The following is a 15,981-nucleotide window of genomic DNA, read 5'->3' on the forward strand; positions in this document are numbered from 1 at the left end:
CTGACCATCTTTTTTTTACATCGGAAAGAAGAATAGATGATGTAAACTCAATGGAGATTGTGAAAGAGAACCTGTAAAAAAAAAAGGAAGCCATGAAGGAAGTTTGTTTTTGGAGAACAAAGATCAAAAGGCCACAAGAACATTGGAAAAATAACACTTAAAATGTGTGAATATGAAGAGTATATGTCTCACACTTACCAAAATATGCATTTTACTACCTAAAGGCATAGTATTTCATAACTGTTGCATATGATCATGTTTCATAAATTATTTTTATCTATTATCTATTGAAAAGTGTGTTTGGTCGGGCACAGCATACAACATTAACTAAGAACATAGTGATGAAGAGTTCATGTAATAATGGTATTTCTCTCTGTATACATCAGTGGCCCATCAGACATGGTATAGTTGAGTATTGGGAGCTCATGGAAAAGTTCATGCAGCAGGTCATATTTAAATATCTCAGAGCTGAACCAGAGAACCACAACTTCTTGATGGTATGTCGACTGTCCATTCTAAGACCTTAAAGATGAGATTATGGAGTGTTTGGCACGGTAATTTAAAGTGATTTGTGAAACCTATTCCTTCCACTGAGAAACTGAGGAAGCCCATACATATTTGAAGCTACCATTGAAATGTTTATTGTTTGCATGATAGATTATGCTGCTTTGTCTACACCAGAGTGCAAGTGTTTTCATGTCCCAAATGGTGTTTCCAGTGCGTTTTCTGTATGTGTGCCTTTGTCTCGCTGCTCCATTTGGTCATGACAAAACACCCATTACGTGCACCTGACATTTTACATTTCCTTTATTCTGCAGACCTTTTGTGTCTGTTTATTCTGATGTTGCAGTGCAACAGTTTCTCTTCAGACAGAAAAAAATGGGTTAATTTAATTATTTTTGAAAGTTTTGAAACTTTTTTTAATTTAGGGTGACGAATGTACAGTACATGCAAAGTTTTGACATATAGATGTTTTTGGAAAGTCTGTAAAATTTTGGATACATCGATTGTTATGAAGTCAAATTGGAAAAGAAAATACTGAAAACTACTGTAGCTTGTCAAAGACTAAAATATGAAATACGTGAGTACCTATGAAATTGACTTGAAATTGAAGACTCGTCTTCTGAATCAACCAGGGAGAATTTGCTGTTTCTTAATCTATTTGAGTTTTGCATCAAAAAGTAAGTTATGTTTTTGGTTGTTAGTTTCAAGGATTCCAATTTCTAGTCTGTTTCAACATGGAAAATAAGTGTAAGAAGCCCTTGAGAGCAGACAAAAAACAGGAAAGTCTGTTTACTCCAAATGCAAATAAATAGTGTAACCCATATATTGATAAGATACTTGAGTATCTAAATAAGTAAAATAATAAAAACAAACACATTTTTATGTATATATTATAATATGTGGGTCAAAGTATACAGACTTTTTTTTTAGCACATGAGGTTCATAATTTATCAGATTGTACATTTTTTTACATTTCTTCCAAGGTAAATTTAGGAATCATTCACACCAGACACATTCCTGTATCCTGCATGATATATGTTGGAAAAAGTAACTTATTTACCTGTGCGGCAATTTTTCAAGCTGTTTGGGCTTTGGCCGCATCATGGACTTCAAGACAGGTTGAAGAACGAACACTGAAAGAAATCATGTTTGATGCTGATGGGGTTACTCATGCCATACCAGTGGTAAACAACATTCTCATAAAGTGCCCTAAAAAATAGACTTATGAGTCAAAAACACACTAATGTTGTTGAATTAGATTAAGTGAGATCTATAAATGAATGTTCCTAGAGCTTTCCTCAACAGTTTAGATGGTTGATGTCCATTTCTTTTTTATTTCCTTGGCAGAAGGTTATGTGATTGGCAGCTGTATGAAGCACATCCCTGTAGCAGGCAGAGACATCACTTCATTCAACAGCTTCTGAGAGAGAGAGATAGAGAAGAGAGAGAGAGAGAGAGAGAGAGAGAGAGAGAGAGAGAGAGAGAGAGAGCAGTCACTGGAGACTGCAAAAGCTGTTAAAGTGAGTATCAGCAGAGATGATATTCCTTTCCCTGGAATACTTTATTCTGATTGGTGAATTGTGACATTGAGTGATCATGTCATCATCATCATAATGATACAAAGTAAACATATTACACAGTTATAAGTTTAATTTTATTCTACTAATCTATACTTGTAAGATGACATCAACTCAAATTAATATTTGATGTCAGTGTTTATTATGTGTTGGCTGTGTAATAACTGGTATAATGTACAGTCAGTGTATTGGTTCTAATAATCCTATATGGATTCTTTTATAATAGCCCAAAAGACTGCATTATCCCTTACTAAGCCATCTGTTTCTTCTTTTTTTCTATATACTCTAGGTTGTTCTATGAGATTTTTGATTTAAAAGGAAATTTGAGAGTGTCATGCTTGCTGTATGCTTCATATCTATGTCTAATTCAGCTTTCGTACTCCTTATCTGCCTTATTCTGTGTATTTTTCATTTATTAATTTTTTCAGGAAAGGTATTGCTACACATGTCCAGACATAGTGAAGGAATTCACCAAATATGACATGGACCCTGGTGAGTGGATAACAAATACAAGGGAATCAATGCTATCAGCAAGAAAGAATTTTAAATAGATGTTGGATATGAGCGTTTTCTGGGAACCGAGATATTTTTTCACCCCGAGGTAAAAAGACCACAATCTCTGAATTATTCAACATGTATACCCAGAATGACCTTTGGAGACTCTGTAGTAAAAGGTCTTTTCACTCTGTAGTTTGCCAACCCAGACTTCATGCAGCCCATCTCAGATGTAGTGGATGAAGTCATTCAGAACTGCCCTATCGATGTCAGAAGACCACTTTACAAGGTACAATGACATTATTATCATGATTAAATATTTTTGTAGGCCTAGGGAGCCCTTGTTCCCTTAACTAAAACCCAGTAATCTCTACAACCAACAAAAGTGTATGATCCTTACACATTTTGTTCATCATGATAATCTTCATATATTAACACAGCTTTAAGTAAGGGATAATGTATATCCAGCCGGTTGTAGGTTGAAGGGTGTTATTCAGTGCTATCAAACAGCTGGATGTACATTCTTCTGCTTTTTACATGGCTACTTGCCACATAAGTAAATAATTAGAGACAAAATATTGATTTGAGTTGAAATATTTGAACGCAAAGGTTCTGTGAAGACAACAGTTGGAAGCAAGCAGCAAGGGAAAGGGTGTCGTCAAAATAATTATGACAATAAAAGAGTTCGGCGAAAATTCTTTTTGTAAGTTATTTTATAATCCATTACAGCATACAAATCAATCAAAGAAAAATGTCAGCAGCTGCATTTGTATGAAACGAGAGAGCGAGTCAGCAATACCAGGATGACATAATGAAATAATTGTATACAATTTTGAATCGAGTTTTAATATTTTACAAACTAAACAAATGCAAAATTCCACCAAGAAAAGACAGTTCCTAGCAAGAGTATAGCGGCACCTTCAGTTACCCGGATGAGCCTGTGTTATCAGTTTTTATGTTGCGACTGACCAATCAGAATCAAGTATTCCACGGAGAATTTTAAATCATAAATTATATCTTGAGTGTTAATCAGGAGTCAAAGTTTACGTTTAGTCAGTTGACAGTTGACAATGTTCTTTAGACTTCCAAATGCCGTAGAAGTGAGTAAGAGAGTCCAGCTTTAAATGAACTTATGATACAGAAAATGTAGTACTTACAGTCAACATATCAAGTTAACAGTAAAAATAATTCTTGCAAATTGCAAACATGAAATGTTCATGAAACATGATACATTCTTTGCTTAAATGAGGTTATCTGTTCATTTTTTTTCTTGTGCTTGGCACAAAAGATTTTTTTAGCAGAATTTTTGACCAGTGAATGAGAAAATACTTGTGCACAATAAAATAGGCCGGCAACAAACATGGTATACATATATTTATGATATCCGATTTGATCAAATTCAAACTCAAAAGTATTTCTCTCTCTAAGTCTTTATTGGAGCAAGTTGACTTCATCTTGTTATCTCTCCCTAAGCAGCTGTTTTCTAGTCATACAAATGCAACCTTTGTCTGCTTGAATAGTGAAATAAATAAAGTCTCGAAACTGTTTTGTCAAAGTGTTGTTTCCTGAACATCACTAATAAATTTGGACTGCAATGGGTTCTTTAGCTAAAATCATGCTTAAAAGTGTTTCAGGTTGATCTAGCTAATGCATATGTGTTTTGTAGCATAAACCTACAGAGACTAAAAAGTGATTGCTATGTTTTATTAAAAGGTGAGACGTCTTTTCATGTACATCTTTCCCTATGGTATTCGTTGTGGGCTCAGTTCTTTTATTTATCCTGCAGGGGTCAGTGTTTCTCCACTGAGTTAACAATTACTTTACAGGGTCTAGAATAGAGAGCTTTAACTGATCCCTTCAAATTGGAAGAACAACTCTGAAATAACCTCAATATCAATTTCTGTGTCTCACAACTCAAAGCCTGACTGAATAAATAGTATCTTGACAAATTCAATTATGCATACTGATAATTAGTGCACATCTGCATCACAGTGCACTGAAATGATTCCTATTTAGATAACTTCACTGTGGAAATTAAATGGAAAGTGCTTTGATGCTACTTTTTTTTTTCTACCAAGATTTCTTGAGGTGTAAAAGTCTTGGCAGCATATGGAAACTAATCAACGAAGGCCTCTGAACAGTGATTGGTTAATCTAGGGTTGTATCTAGAACTGAAATTAGGTATCTGTGTTAGAGAATGCTACTAAGACCATGAAATTCTTATTGCTAGACTTGAACAGATGAAAAGGATTTGTGGTACTGTTTTAAATTGGTTCAAGTTCTATCTAACCAATAGGAGCTTTTCAGTTGCCCTGGGTAAAATTTTATCATCATCGGCCTCTCTTACATGTGGGATCCCACAAGGATCCATTTTGGGACCCATTTTATTTTCATTGTATATGCTGCCAATTGGATCTATTTTTAGTAAACATCGTTTCACTGCCAACCTGATGATACGCAGATTTATATTATATTAATCTAGGGTTGTATCTAGAACTGACATTAGGTATCTGTGTTAGAGAATGCTACTTCAAAAACTAATGCATTACAATATTGAGTTACTTAATGTAAAAAGTTACTTTTTTTTACTCGCGTTGTTACTTTTTAAAAGTTTAAATGTTTGCATTACTGCCAGCTGACTTCTCCAGATTGAAAGCGTTGTGCTTGTCATGCCGACATATTTCAGGAAGTGCTATTTTTTTTTTTTAGCTGCAAACAAGTGTTTATCTCACTGTCATGGATTTCATGCAGTGACATTTAGGCTACACCACAAAAACTTGCTCACTGATTGTCTTGACAACTAAAAAATTCATGGTGGTTCAACCTGCAAGCCAGTTCTGTTATTTTCTCTGCTACAAACAAGTACTACAGTATTACACTTGAAAAGTTTGGATTTAATTTCATTTGTCAGCATTATTTTGTTGTGTAAGTTTTTAAAACATAAATTACAGAGTGGGCTGAAGAATGATTTCTACAATAGAGAACTACAATACCTATTATGCGCATACACACACAATAACAACTCCTATAATGCATTCAAACCTTAACACCAATATTTCTCCCAGCATTTGCAAGGGGGAGGTTTTCAGTTGTATTTACAGTAATGTCTTGGACGGACATAGAAATAAAACATTAAACTTTGTTCTTACCCCATTTTTTGATTAGATGGAGGAAAGAGAAAAGTGAAGAGGTGAATGGAGGAGAAAGATCTAGGATTTTCCTGTAGAGTGTGTTGGTGCAACAACAAGTAACTTTTATATACTGTAATTGGCTTGGTTGTCTTTCAGAAGCATAGGAAATAGGTTTGTACTTAACATAGAATTGAGTGCAGATATCAACAGCTGAAATTTGTGAACCGTAAAAACTGCATAATGTCAAGCTTTCATTATACTCAAGAAGAAGAAAAAAAACATTCACGTTGTGCTGTGGCCCTAGAAAGATTGTTTTACACATCTTTAAACATAGATGGTCATGCAAAGGACCATATTAAATTTTAACAAAATGTATTAAGGTACAGCTGAGTACAGGTTGCTTTGTGCCTGCTCAAATTTCACTGCATGAAAGCCACACTAAATCTGACCCACCTCAACTGCTAGTATAAAATCATGCAGTTGAAATTGCAGTGTCGGTGTATTTATTCCACCTTTGAGCAGCATTAAATAGTAAAGAAACCTAAATGCCACTTCAGCAGCACTTCTCTTCCACCTTTGCAATGTTTGACCATTATTTGTTTATCCTCAGCAGGAGGGTCTTCAGGTAGAGAAATTAATAATAAAAAAAATGGACTATGAAATATGTGTGTCTTGATATGACCAAATAATAGAGGGAATATATCCACTCTTTAAACTCATCATCAGTAAAGATGGAAAACGCCAGCCTTTTATTTCCTGGATAAAACCAGCATTTCCTATCCAAGTAGCAGGATAAATCTCCTCATTTTTGATAGGTAAGGATTGATCCCTCAGCCCTGAGCGAAACACACTTCTCCTGCAGATACCCTGTTATAAGCTGACCTCGGACAGTCCTTGGTCATTTATTTATAGCATTCAACTCTGCTGGCCTTAACTGAAAATTTAACAGTGGTTTACTGCAGAAGTGTAGGTGAAAAATGCAATATTCTGCTTTTTTTATTTTTTTATTAAAACATTCAGCGGACTGTAATATTTATTTAATAAGTGGACAAAATTTAAATGATTACTTATGTCCCCAGTATTGCATTTTACCAAAAGGATGTTTATTTTCATTTCATTGATGGCTCTTTTGGGTGAACATAGTGAAAAGGCATACATTTCAGAATTGTTTGTGTGTGCATTAGAACATAGTACTGTCAGGTGGCTCCACTATGTTTCTGGACTTTGGCCACAGGCTGCAGTGGGACCTGAAGCGTGTTGTGGACATCCATACTCAGGCTGAGTGAGGAGCTCAGCGGTGGTAGAATGAAAGTCTGATCTCATTACTATCTCAGAATTTTTTTCACATTTATCAATGCGTTTTGGATTCTTGTGCTGTTTTGAAACCTAGTGAACCGCCTACATAGGCAGCATTTTAAGCCGTCATAGATTCTGTCGATACAAAGGCTGTTTCAAAAGGTTCTTAATCATTATTCCCAAAATCTAAGGCACCATTGCATGTATATTAACAGCTTACATCTTAATGCACTATTACAAACTCATTGGACAAATAAAAAATACTAGTTTAGTTTACATGCAACTCTGAAACTATAAACAATAGTCCACTGTAATTGTAATAAGCACCCGGGTGGTTGAAAGAAGAATCCTACTCGGATGGAACAAGGTCACAAAAGTTGTTTATTAAAATCAGATGTGGAAAATGTGCAAATAAAATCAGTCTGAAGAGCATAATTAAACAAGTAGAATTTATGCAGTATTTTTTTAAGGTTAATGTACAGTAAGACTTTTTAAAGAGCCTTTTAGACCAAGGAAAGAGAAATTAAGGGTAAATAAAAATGGAAGGGAACACAGTATGTCAAATGTAAATGTCTAAGGACACATTAAAACAAGAACAAATATCTGCCAATGTGCCAACCATTAATTTAAAAATACTAAATTTGATCCTACAGATTACACAAATTCAAAACTGCCTTTTCTATCAAAGTTGCTGTCCTTATTCAACTGCAGTCTTTTGAATAAGAACTCTTCGTGGTACTATTTTAAACAGGTTTAAGTCCTGCGTATCTAACCAATAGGAGCTTTTCAGTTACCCTGGGTAAAATTTTCATCATCATCATCGGCCTCTCTTACATGTGGGATCCCACAAGGATCCATTTTGGGACCTACTTTGTTTTCATTGTATATGTTGCCAATTGGATCTATTTTTATTGTTTCACTGCTAACCTGATGATACACAGATTTATGTCTCTGTAAAGAAGGAAAGCAACTTTTTAGAACCTCTCTTTGCATGCTTAAAGGACTTGAAAACATAGTTAGCTGTGAATTGTCTGCACCTAAATGAAAGTAAAACTGAAACTATTGTTTTTTTCACCTTCCAATGCATCCGGGTCTACTAATATTGATTTAGGGCATTTATCTATCTATGGTAAATCCATGGTAAAAAATTGAGGTGTAACTTTTGGTGATGCCTTGAAATTTGACAAGCAGATCAATGGTGTTGTTCGATCTGCCTTTTTTATCCTTTGTGATTTTGACTTTTTGATTTTGAGTGATGCATGCTTTTGTGTTTTCTCGTCTGGATTACTGTAATTCCCTGTATCTAGGGATTAGTCAATCCACCCCAAAAATGCCGCTGCAAGGTTGTTAACACATTCTCGGAAATGGGACCATATCCCTCCCATTTTGTCATCTTTTTACTTTGGTTGCTGGTCCGTTAAATAATTTTTTTAAAATTGTTAAAACATTTATTTTAAAATATTGCTGTTTGTTTTAAAAAAAAAAAACAGCCTTGGCCACAAGGCTTTGGAACAGTTTGCCTTTACACATGAGAACTGCCTCCGCTTTGGTGTCATTTAAGTCCCTTTTAAAGCTTTTAAGGCTTTTCTGCAAAATGTTATTCAGTGAAATGTTGTTATTTGTTAAATGTTTTTATTTTATTTTATTTTATTTTTGTCTGCTTATTTATGTTTTTAGAATCTGTACAGCACATTTGTCAACTTGTTGTTTTTAATTGTGCTCTAGAAATAAATTGCCTTGCCTTGTCAATGGGCTCAGCAAAATAGACTTAATTCAAAGGGAAAACAATTTGTTTATTTTTGTTTTACATATTAAGTAAATATATCTTGATTTAAGGATGTTTAGATTAAATGTTTAGATAAAATACAGAGTAATATATTTAAATACATTTGTAGATATTCATGCAACATTTAATGCCATGACTTGAATTTAAGCTTTTTAAGACCTTAATTTGTGGAAGGGTGAATCAGGGCATTGTAAGACATTTTCAAGACCCGTAGAAAACATTATCAAAGGTTATTAATAAAAACTAAAACTGCACAGTACCAACTTCCCTCCATATAATCCTATTCATAACCTTTTTTTATTTGATCTCAAAACACAACCTGTCCACTAGCTCTCACACATAGTAGAGACAATAGTCTTGTATGCACACACATTTTTGTGCATTAATAAATGAAATGCACCATTTTATTAAAAAACTAAATCTGGCTTTATGCTTTCTATTCAATAAATTACTTAAAACAAAATGTCAATAAGTATTAAAGAGCAGATCATATGGGTTTTTGAAAAATATCTCTTCTCTTTTGCAGTTTATAATGTAGCTATCCTTAAATGAAAACAATCTGCAAAGTTGTTAATCAAAAAAGTACATGATAAAGATATTGTCTCTCAAAAGAGAAAGGTTGTTCTGAATCGCCTTAACGAGTCGTCATATTTTAGAATATTTTGCCTGTTTTCCATACATCACTAGGTGACACATTTGCATGATCCCCACCTGCCCGCGAAATACAAATAGAGTCTGACCTGCCCACAAACACTTGCGCAAGTTAGTCTTTACATAATGTTGAGAAGACACTGTGTTCAAGGATACCGCATAAATACAATTCAAACTTTTTTTTGTGTGTGTGCATGTAATTTTATTAAGAACTGCTTCTCTAATCTTGGTTTTTATCTTCGTTGGCGTCTAATCTTCTTAATTTGGACTAGCAAGCTCTCCGAACCACAACCTGTAAGTAAGATTACGTTTTCAATTGAGTGCTTTAAAAAAAAAAAAACATTTTTGTGCCAATATGTGATGTATTCTTAGTGCAGCTTTAGGTTTCCAGATAAAGCACAGTATTATTGTCTTGCTGAAGTAACATTAGTTCTGATAATTTGCTGTGAACCTAATATTTCCTAAGAATGTGTTCATTATTGTAGACTGACGTTGTTTTAATTACTTTGTTTAATAATGAAGAATGTAGTGTAGGACACAGACTTTATAATCATTGTGAAATTGCTGTTTATTTTGCTGTACCTACCTGCAGTTATAGTGTTAATGCGGGAGAAACTAGCAAGTTAGTCAGGCTTCTGCTCCTGTGATACAGCTGTTCTGCGTTCTGATTAAAGGTTAAGACACAGATGGTCTTTTGTCTATCGTTTTTCAAACATTACAGTAGACATATTCTGGTTTACAAACTATCATTTCATCAGTTAGTCACGGTAGCACTCAGCTAATGTACCAACCATTATTGTTTTAAGTGAACAAAGTTTAGCAGCTACATTTTAGCTGTGGGCACAAATCACTTGCATAAGTGTTTTTGTGTTTTGTATCATTATTATAAGAACGGATTGGATCACTATATTGTTTTATATAAAGGTGTTTTGTCAATGGTGGCGCTGGCTAATTGGCTCAAAGACTCCTTTCTCGCTTTGTTGTTCTATGTATCACACTATTTGATTAGCTAAATTATATTGGAATTATTTAGGAGTTGACATATTATTCAAAAAGCAGCTATACACTTTGGTAGGTTTCTGTCACGGTTGGGTTTGGGAAAACACAAAGAGAGGGTAGATCCAAATGCAGGTAAGGGTTTTTATTTAAACAGAGGGGTAACTACAAAAATAAACAGTCATGAGAGACAAACGTAACCAAAAGAGGGAACCGGATGAAACGGGGAACTCGGAAGAATGAGAAGGTAGAGGAAGTCTCGGGGGAACGAGAGCATGAGACACATAGGGTAAGGACTCCATGATGACAACAGAGAAAGACAGCTCTATATAGGGAAACTAATGACAGAGTATTGTCAACACCTGTGCGATTCTAATTGGAGTGCAATTACTGTGAAGACACAACCAGACTAGCGGAATTAAAGTGCCTATGGTGAAGTGCCTAAGGGGAAGTGAGCTCACTAGGGAACACCCAGGAAAACAAAGACTGGCAGCGTGACATTACCCCCTCCCTACGGAGCAGCTACCAGATGCTCCACCTAAACCCAGGAAAACCCCAACAGAAAAAGAGGCAGGAGGGAGGTGGAACGGCGGCGGACCAGGGGGAGGGACGGAGGGACAGAAAACAGGGACAGGAGCAACCAGGGGAAATGGAAAGGTGCAACACAAAACAAGGAGTCCAGGAGGGAGGCGGACAGGTGGAGGCTCAGGGGGAGGGAAGGAGGGCCAGACTAAACTAAAAGGAACAGACAGAAACAGAACTCAAAAAACACAAAACATAAGTCCATGAAGGGCATGTTGAGGCGTCCACCAGGACGGAGCAGATGACCACCACAGCCGTGTGGTCAAGGCCAGAGCCCTCCAGGGCGGAGCGGAAGACCACCACGGCCTTGTGGTCAAAGTCAAAGCCCTCCAGGGCGGAGCGGAAGACCACCACGTCTTTGTGGTCGAGGCCGGAGTCCACCAGGGCGGAGCGGAAGACCACCACGGCCTTGTGGTCAAAGTCAAAGCCCTCCAGGGCGGAGCGGAAGACCACCACGTCTTTGTGGTCGAGGCCGGAGTCCACCAGGGCGGAGCAGAAGACCACCACGTCCTCATGGTCACCGCCGGAGTCCCCCAGAGCGGAGCGGACGACCACCACGTCCTCGTGGTCACCGCCCGAGTCCCCCAGGGTGGAGCGGACGACCACCACGTCCTCGTGGTCACCGCCAGAGTCCCCCAGGGCGGAGTAGAAGACCACCACGGCCTTGTGGTCACCGCCTCGGGAACTGTATCGGGCACCGCCTCTGGAACAGCCTCGGGCACCGCCTCGGGAACAGCATCGGGCACCGCCTCGGGAACAGCATCGGGTACCTCCTCGGGAACAGCCTCGGGAGCTGCATCGAGCCCCGCCTCGGGAACTGCATCGAGCACCGCCTCGGGAACAGCATCGGGCACCGCCTCGGGAACTGCATCGAGCACCGCCTCGGGAACTGCATTGGGCACCGCCTCGGGAACTGCATCGGGCACCGCCTCGGGACCAGCATCGGGCACCGCCTCGGGAACAGCATCGGGCACCGCCTTGGGAACAGCATCGGGCTCCGCCTCGGGAACAGCCTCGGGAACTGCATCGGGCACCGCCTCGGGAACAGCATCGGGCTCCGCCTCGGGAACAGCATCGGGCTCCGCCTCGGGAACAGCATCGGGCTCCGCCTCGGGAACAGCATCGGGAACTGCATCGGGCTCCGCCTCGGGAACAGCATCGGGCTCCGCCTCGGGAACAGCATCGGGCTCCGCCTCGGGAACAGCATCGGGCTCCGCCTCGGGAACAGCATCGGGAACTGCATCGGGCACCGCCTCGGGAACTGCATCGAGCACCGCCTCGGGAACTGCATCGGGCACCGCCTCGGGAACAGCATCGGGCACCGCCTCGGGAACAACATCGAGCACCGCCTCGGGAACTGCATCGGGCACCGCCTCGGGAACTGCATCGGGCACCGCCTCGGGAACTGCATCGGGCACCGCCTCGGGAACTGCATCGGGCACCGCCTCGGGAACAGCATCGGGCACCGCCTCGGGAACAGCATCGGGCACCGCCTCGGGAACAGCATCGGGCACCGCCTCGGGAACTGCATCGGGCACCGCCTCGGGAACTGCATCGGGCACCGCCTCGGGAACAGCATCGGGCACCGCCTCGGGAACAGCATCGGGCACCGCCTCGGGAACTGCATCGGGCACCGCCTCGGGAACAGCATCGGTCACCGCCTCGGGAACAGCATCGGTCACCGCCTCGGGAACAGCATCGGGCACCGCCTCGGGAACTGCATCGGGCACCGCCTCGGGAACAGCATCGGGCACCGCCTCGGGAACTGCATCGAGCACCGCCTCGGGAACAGCATCGGGCACCGCCTCGGGAACAGCATCGGGTACCTCCTCGGGAATAGCCTCGGGAACTGCATCGAGCACCGCCTCGAGAACTGCATCGAGCACCGCCTCGGGAACAGCATCGGGCACCGCCTTGGGAACTGCATCGGGCACCGCCTTGGGAACTGCATCGGGCACCGCCTCGGGAACAGCATCGAGCACCGCCTCGGGAACAGCATCGGGCACCGTCTCGGGAACAGCATCGGGCACCGCCTCGGGAACTGCATCGGGCACCGCCTCGGGAACTGCCTCGGGCACCGCCTCGGGAACTGCCTCGGGCACCGCCTCGGAAACTGCATCGGGCACCGCCTCGGGAACAGCCTCGGGCACCGCCTCGGGAACTGCATCGGGCACCGCCTCGGGAACTGCATCAGGCACCGCCTCGGGAACAGCCTCGGCCTCCGGAGCAGCAGCGGGCACCGCATCGGGAACGACCTCGGCCACCGCCCCGGCCTCCGGAACAGCAACGGGAACCGCATCGGGAACGGCTTCGGCCACCGCCTCGGCCTCCGGAACAGCAGCGGGCACCGCCTCGGGAACGGCCTCGGCCACCGCCTCGGCCTCCGGAACAGCAGCGGGCACCGCATCGGGAACAGCCTCGGCCACCGCCTCCGGAACAGCAGCGGGCACCGCATCGGGAGTGGCCTCATGGACGGCAGCCGCCCGCTCGGGAACGTTCTCCGGGTCCTGAGGAACAGTAGCTGCCTGTCTCCTCCTCCGCCCTCTACGATGGAGAGTCGGTGGCGTTGAGTCGGCCATCTTGTGCTGTGGTGCTGGGCTGGCGGCCATCTTGAGCTGTGGCGCTAGGCTGGCGGCCATCTTGGGCTGTGGGGCTGGGCTGGTGGCCATCTTGGGTTGTGGGGCTGGGCTGGCGGCCATCCTGTGCTGTGGGGTTGGGGTGGCGGCCATCTTGTGCTGTGGGGCTGAGCTGGCAGCCTTGTCTGGAAACTCTGGTGTGGTTGTTGCATCCCACTGAGCACGATGGTGCAGGTAATTGGTAAACCCCCAAAAGTCCAGGATCTCTAACCCCTTCATCTCCCATTGAGGTAAAGGATCATCCAGGCAATTATTAAACAAATCCTTTAGTGCTGCATCATTGTAACCTAACCCGACTGCCAAAGTCCAAAACAATTGCGCCAGGCCACCCACCTCCCTTCCCTCTTGATGAAGGGTGGTTAAGTTCCGGAATCTCCCCCTCCGTTCCTCCATGGTGGCTGGGGAACCGATTCGAAATCTCACACCGCTGGATCTAGGCATGATGGAGTCCTTCTGTCACGGTTGGGTTTGGGAAAACACAAAGAGAGGGTAGATCCAAATGCAGGTAAGGGTTTTTATTTAAACAGAGGGGTAACTACAAAAATAAACAGTCATGAGAGACAAACGTAACCAAAAGAGGGAACCGGATGAAACGGGGAACTCGGAAGAATGAGAAGGTAGAGGAAGTCTCGGGGGAACGAGAGCATGAGACACATAGGGTAAGGACTCCATGATGACAACAGAGAAAGACAGCTCTATATAGGGAAACTAATGACAGAGTATTGTCAACACCTGTGCGATTCTAATTGGAGTGCAATTACTGTGAAGACACAACCAGACTAGCGGAATTAAAGTGCCTATGGTGAAGTGCCTAAGGGGAAGTGAGCTCACTAGGGAACACCCAGGAAAACAAAGACTGGCAGCGTGACAGTTTACTGTCTTTTTTGATTTTCTTCTTTTTTGTACACCTGATTCCCCTTTCATCCCAAGCCCATGGAGGTGCAGGTGATTTCTCATCACATGCAGCTACATATGCCGTGAGGTTTGGTGGATCAATGCTGGCTTCTGCTGTAAAGCTAATATATTTAATTATGTCAAAGTTTATTTATGGTGCATTTTTAATATATTTGTACATTTTCATTTATTATAGCCTGAGTTCTTCCAAGTCTGCTATTCTAAGAAGGACTATGAGGAATATGGACCCAGAATCTGTTGCCACAACCCAGTCTTTGGCATCATGTCCTAGTGCTGGTCTTGCACCCCGCCATAAGCCTAGATATCAATTCAATCAATTTCTCACCTCACTGTCTTTGATTGCCACTCCTCTTTGAAAAGGAATAATTCAGGCTTTGACAAGCTTAGAATAGAAAGAACAAAGCTTTTTGTTTATCATTGAAAATGTCAAAGCCAGGCACAAGGGTATTAAGTGGATTGGAGACTTGAGGCTTGTGCTTTAATAGCAAGCACTGAATGTTCAATATTCCAAATGCAGCATAAAAGAGGAATTCAAGAATTGCACATCAACTGCAGGCTGGTCAGGTGAAGCCATCAAGTTTACTTTGCAACAAATTGCAGTTTTTTGTTTTTTCTGATCATAATTTAAAGGAATAGTTCAACTAAAATGGAAGATTCTGTCATCATTTTATTTCAGACCAATTAATCCAAAAATTAAGCAGAATGCCCAAGCTGCTTTTTTTCATACAATCAAACATGCAGTGACTGGTGGATGTTAAGCAAAAAAAAAAAAAAAAAAAAAAAAAAAAAAAAAAAAGAGCATTTTTTAACACTCTTGCTGTAAAGGTTCTTTCTGTGATCTGTATGCATTTAGGTGCCTGAGCTTGTTTTGTATCAGCCTTCACTAAATAAAAAGTAGAATGTAGATAAGACTTTTCTATATTATATGATGGATTATTTCAAAATTAGTTTATATTTACATTAATCCATACAAATGGATTTGGTGACAGTCAGTTAACTCGACTATGAATTATTCTTACTGGATGTTAGGTATATAGCTGATATAAGAGGGAATATATATTAAAATTATTTTTGTCCAAAAGAAATTGTACTTTATTTTATGCTTCGTATGCACACAATTTACTGTGAATTTATGTTATTTCAACACAGAGCAGTAAGAAGCACTATTGTAGTGTGATATCTTAACCGCCATGTTTGCCAAGAAGATATCTGCTCTCTCTGAAAGTACCCTTTATTTTTCTCTTTGTCTCTTTCAATCTTTTATCGATATTTCAATCTCCGTCTTCCATCCTTTGCAACTCATTTGGATGCTCTGGTAAATCTACAGTTTGGCCAGGTGGTCTATTGAAGAAAATAGTTCACCCCCCCCCCCCCCCCCCCCCCCCCGAAAAATAAATCAATAAATAAAATAA

The 15,981-nt window shown here is 41.1% G+C and overlaps 1 pseudogene; it reads left to right on the forward strand.

The window, feature by feature from the left end:
- The first annotated feature begins 1,238 nt into the window (after positions 1–1,238).
- LOC113065906 (actin-related protein 3B-like) lies at positions 1,239–14,882 on the forward strand (annotated as a pseudogene).
- Positions 14,883–15,981: the final 1,099 nt, after the last annotated feature.

The sequence above is a fragment of the Carassius auratus genome, chromosome 49 (assembly GCF_003368295.1).
Source record: "Carassius auratus strain Wakin chromosome 49, ASM336829v1, whole genome shotgun sequence".
Lineage (NCBI taxonomy): Eukaryota > Metazoa > Chordata > Actinopteri > Cypriniformes > Cyprinidae > Carassius > Carassius auratus.